The 5,832-nt window shown below is 38.5% G+C and overlaps 1 pseudogene; it reads right to left on the reverse strand.

The window, feature by feature from the left end:
• Positions 1-2,466: 2,466 nt before the first annotated feature.
• LOC122663771 lies at positions 2,467-5,244 on the reverse strand (annotated as a pseudogene).
• Positions 5,245-5,832: the final 588 nt, after the last annotated feature.

A 5,832-nucleotide genomic window follows, 5' to 3' on the forward strand; every position in this document is an offset into this window, starting at 1 on the left:
GAGTCATGAGAAAAGGGTCCTAAGCAAGGGCATGCATGGCAGGACCAAGAGAATATTAAAATAAAAAAATTACAATTTAGGATACTCTCACATGGGACTGCCCCTGTCACACTTGGATGTTTGTGACCCTTCTTAATTATAGGAAAGCATTGTCTTTTTTTCTTTTTCCTTTTTTTTGGTTCCCAAGTGGTTTGCCTAACAAGGCTCACCTACCAAAAGATATGAGATTACTTGGAATGTACAACTTAGGGTTGAGCTCAGCTCAGTTAAATACCTATCCCAGACACTTGCTTTTGTTAGGTAGGACTTCAACAAAATCCAACCAGCTGGCCAATATTAATTTTGTTGAGTCTCCCATAAGATTATTTCAAGAAATTAAAAAAGAGTTTAGATTAATTTATGATCATGAACGAAAGCTATTTTAGGCACTTCTGAAATTGACTTAATCAAGTTTTCTTTTGAAATAATTTTATTCTTTTATTTTAAAAACCATTGGTCATTTTCATTAATGACTTGGAAATGCATAATTCCACATTAGTACGATGCTCATATCCATGTTGCTTGCTTAGGCTAAACGAACACAACGGAGTCGAGGCTGCTCGTGTGTTGGGGATGGATGGGTGAAATATGGAGTATGGCTATAAACAAAATGGGTGAATGGACTTGTGAGGACAGTCGATGACATGGCGGGAGGGGGGCCGTCATACGTCCTCCACTTTACCTCCTTTTGGGATGAGAAAGTGAATCAAGTCAAAGTCGCCACATAAATTAGGGTCTAGAACCCACATAAAATAAAGTTTGACTCCATGACTGCCCAATAGGGACTAATCGAACCATAGGTATCTCTCCAAATGCATACAATTCCATCTTGGTTCAAGAAAGATGTAAAGGGAGGAGGTTGGAGGATGTTGAGTTTCTGTTGAGATGTTGTACACTATCATCACAAGGGCGCGCACTTTGTTTCTTTAGCTTGGACTTTGCAATTCACACCTAGGATTCTGCAACGATAGTCCTTTCTCAATCGGGGAAGAAGAGAACTATTTTCATTTTAGCGAATAGTGAGATTGACAACAAGAATGAAAAGTGGAGATACAGATATTTGTGCTAGGTGTTTACAAATTCCATACATTAGGTTCATAAAGAGGATCCAATGGCCCTTATAACAAAACCATGATCCTACGACTGATACCTTGCTTGCATAGGACATTCTTAGCCAAGCTCCTGGACAAAGAACTATTTCCCAATAACTCTATAGGAATACAACTTTTGAGTTGTACTATGAAATTATTGATAGAGGTATTGAAACTTGTCAGATACAAGAAACTAATATTTTGGATAACCAATTTAGTTTTATACCAAGATGAACAATGACAAAAGCTATTTATCTCCTTAGGAAGAATGAAAATATTTAGATAATGTAAGATCTCCATATGGTCTTTGTCGACTAAGAAAAAACTTACAATAGAGTCCCTAGAGATCGTGTTCAATTTGACTAGTGTTAGAGAAGCAAATTGCTTAGAGTAAATGAAGAGGCATAATTAAAGATATGTATCGTAGTGACTATGTAATATATGTGTGAGTGTGGTAGTGAATTCTCAATTACAATTGTACTATATCAAGGATCAATTAACTTTAAGCCTTTATTTCTTTGCTAATCATAAATGAGCTGACCAAAGACATTCAATATCAAGTCCTTTATCGTAACCTTATATCAGCTAGTGTCGGATGGCTATACTGCAACCCTAAGCTCTTGTTCCTCTCTCCTGTGTTCGTTCATATCTTTATGATGTATCCTCATTTTTTTGTCTGTAAAGTTTTAGGTTTATTCCTTGTATCTCCTTTAAATGACATTTAACTGTTCATCATAAATTTGATCTTTTAATCTAGAAAAATTTGGAAAATGGAGTGAGTACAAAATGTCGTCTAAAGAATTAGAAAGAGATTGTAATTTGTTTCTTCCTTGTGAGGTATCTAAAAGAATCTTTGTTGTTGAACCATTAGGGTTGATGAATGAATACTTTCCTAATCTTTCTCTCCTCGATTTATTGCTAAGTTCATTATTGGTCCTCTTTTGGCCGGGAAAAATACACAAGAGATATATTGTTACTATTTTGGTTTTATTTTGTTTGGAAGCTTCACTTCACAATAATGTTCTTTTACAAAATAATAAGGTCAATCCACATTATACTTTTGACTCATGTTGTAACTTAAAAGAACTACATCATATCTCATAATCAGCAATAGGTCAATTTTGGTCAAAACTTGATAGCATGGAAAATATTCAAAACAAAGCAGTCCATATCATTAGAGTTTGGGCTTGAAATTTGACCTATGATCATTGCCATTGTTCCCATCTATCCAAAAATCCATAGAATTGCCACATCAGTCCTCCACATGATAGAAGTGATGATTTAGGTTTAGTGATCTACCACTTTAAGTGGAAAAGTGTGATAGATTTGCTAACATTCTTCAGAAACTATGACAGTACTGTTATCCCATAACATCCCACCTATCCTATGTTTCCAACTCTTTGCATCAACAATAGAAATCTAATCCCAGTAAATAAAAGACTGAATTTTACTAGCATATACCACTCACTACTCAGTGTTAGCAACTGTCCCCATCCATGCCGGCGGCAACATCCCGGTATGCTCTTCCACCGCCTTAAACAAAGGGGGCAGCATACGGTACACCCCAGCAACCTCCTTCATTGCTGCACTACCACTCCCTGCTCCTTCTACCATCTCCCCACCAACACTGTTTGTCCAGACACTGATCTTGGGTTGCAATCCTTGTACAGCTCCAGCATTGATCTTCGCAATCTCTTGAAACATCCCATTGTTGATCATCAGGTAATCTCTCAGTGCAACATAGTTTCCACCTAAGGCCTTCAGCAAGGTGCCTCTGCAGCTTTCTGGAAAAGAGTGTTGCCTCTGCAGCCAATTTCTGAGCCTCAGCTGTTTTCTCTCTCTCATACAGTACTGCCTCTGCAGCTTTCTGCTTCTTATATAGCTCCCAATTGGCCTCTTGGACCTGTTTAATTTGTAAATAAGGTAAGGAAGAGAAATAAATCCTACCCTTGCTTTAATGGAGATTAACACAACCAGAGAAATGGCCCCACATTAGAAATCTCTCATGGCAAAAGACAATGCAATGGAATGATCACAGTAAATTGATCAGCATAACTCACTAGAGAGAACATTTGATTGATTTAAACTAGGAAACTGATAAGGTGAGATGCTTTGGAGATTGTGTATGTCATTATAGAATGCTACTTTTCCTAGCTATCATGGGTTTATCCTAAATTAGCAAATGCCAATTACTTTTTAAGGAACAATATTCTTATGCAATTGTGGGATATTATAACCAGTGCACATTGGTGACCCTATGTATGCAAATGGTATGAAACTCTCCTATTCATGATAAACACCCATCCACTTGATAACCTCAATTAGGATAATGTGGAGAAAGAAGGTGAATGAAAAGAGAAAATTCTGTTGTTTTTAGAGAGACAGAGAGAGATACATGCACAAGGCCACTAATCAATGCTAAGTCCAGAAAACATATTGATCTTGTGTGTCAAAATGCTGAAGAAACTTGTTTCTAATATTGATGAGTTCAGTTGCTAATTCAAGTGGAATACGCCAAAAAGAAAATCTAATTCCAGTGTTTGTCACATAAAAGATGATTCTACTCCTATTAACTATGGTTATTCACCAAAAGAGAGGGTGGGGGGGAGGGGAAATCCATAATGAGTTGGTGGTTAACCTTCATTGTCTAAGAAGGTCACAGAACTTGATTTGAGCAATTAAAGAGATGCCATATAGAAAGAGAAAGAGATTATTTACGTATCCAAAAAAAAAAAAAAAAAGAGAGATTATACAAATATCAGGGAATAGTCGAAAAAGAATACAAATCCACCCAATCAAATTCCGCTTCTTTCTACCTTTGTAGTGTTCTGGAATGAAATTTAACAACTGTTTCAAAATAACTTTCTAATTTACACAGTTTAACATCCTTCATAGATACTTGAAACCAAAGTTTAACTAATACTTCAATATTTTATTTGGGTAAAAATAATTCAATATTAAAGGCTAAAAAAGCAAGAGAAAAAAATAAAATTTAGCTACAGATCACAAAGTATCATGGATTGGACCAACCGTTATCCATAACAGTGGGTCCTAAGAGAAAATTTCAGAACAGAATGATTAGAATTACAATGTTAGGCCCACAAAGCACCATAGAATGGATCAAAATCAGTCAAGAACGCAAGAGTAAAAGTAATGAAACACCATTGTTATACCTTAATCTCATATTCCACACTGGCCTTGCTGAGGTGCTCTGCCTTGAGTCTCTCCGTCTGAGTCAAAGCGTTCTTCCTCTCTACCTGTCCCTGCAACTCAGCCTCCCGAATAGCCACTGCCTTGGCCGATTCCACCTCGGCCATCTCAGACTGCTGAGCCCACCCAGCCTTCTTCGTCGCTAGTTCCGCATTAGCCTCTGCAATCTCAGCCTGCCTCTAATTCTCAAAAACCTGAAAATCCGTCTTCACCTTAATCTCCTGCTGCTTCACCTCACCTTCCCTTTGAATCGAATAAACCTTTGTCTCGGCATCAATCTTCGCCGCATTCTGCAACGTCTACCCATTTCTAAGCTTCGCCCCTATCTCACCCTTCATCTTAGCTTCAGCAACATCAACCTTAACCTGATTAACAGCCTCCATCAGTGTTTTCTGACCAAGATAAGAAAAATACTCATAACCCCTCACGTCCACCAACTATTTGATATTGGCATTATAGATCAAAAGTCCAAACTGATTCAACTCAAGTTGGACCTTCTCAAACACCTCCATCTTGAACTGTTTGGTTCCTCTGAAGACCTCTTCCATGGTCATCGAAGCAGCAAGAACTCGAGTCTCACCTTCAATGACACCTTGGACGAGTTCTTTGACGTCGTTGGACATTCTGTCATGAGGAGAGAGAAGCTACGCGTACTTGAGGAGGCTTTCACGGTCGTCAACTCTTGGGCCGATGGTGAATATTTCAGGAAGAAGGAAAGGGAGCTTCTCGGCGCTCATGGGCTGGACTTCGAAAGTGTAGTTGACAGGGGAGACATCGAAGACTCTGCAAGATTGGCCAGGGAGAATCCATGATTTCTTGGCGAGCTTGATGTCGTCGATACCGGAGCCTGTTATGGCTAGGTACTCGGAAGCACTGGCGACTCGGTACCACATGACTTAGTTCTCAGAATCGATTCTCTTGAGGAAGAAAAGTTCTTGAAAGAAAACTAGAGCTTGGTAGAGGAAGAAGGTTTTGTTGCAGGTTTTTACGATAAAGACTGAGGAAGAGAGAGGGAGAAGACAGAAGAGCGAGAGGATCCAGCCCAGCCAAAAAAAGGGGTGTTTGGGTCATTTAACAGGCGCCCACCCCCCTGTGAAATGACCAAAACCCCCTGTTTTGGGTGGGCTGATCCTCCAGCTTGAGCTCCTCCCATTATTTTGGGAAGGCCGAAGGGTGCTGAGTTATTGACGAATCTACCCTTGTTTATGTGTGTATTTACACAGAGTGTTTGGAATTAGGAATTTTTTCTGAAAACAAATAGGAAAACAAGGAAGAAGAATGGAAAAGGAGGACGGGTGAATATGGGATGGTTTTTTTGTGTTAGAAAATTTCTTAGATTCACTAGATAAGACCAGAATTATATGATAGGTAGGTTTCAAATTTGTTTAACATCCACTATTTTCTATATTAAAAAGATTTACTTGATCCCAAAAGTTGGTTAGTACTCATACCATGCAAGAATAAAATAAAAACAAACTTTTAAAATTGCCCC

The sequence above is a fragment of the Telopea speciosissima genome, chromosome 6, assembly GCF_018873765.1.
Source record: "Telopea speciosissima isolate NSW1024214 ecotype Mountain lineage chromosome 6, Tspe_v1, whole genome shotgun sequence".
NCBI classification, from domain to species: domain Eukaryota; kingdom Viridiplantae; phylum Streptophyta; class Magnoliopsida; order Proteales; family Proteaceae; genus Telopea; species Telopea speciosissima.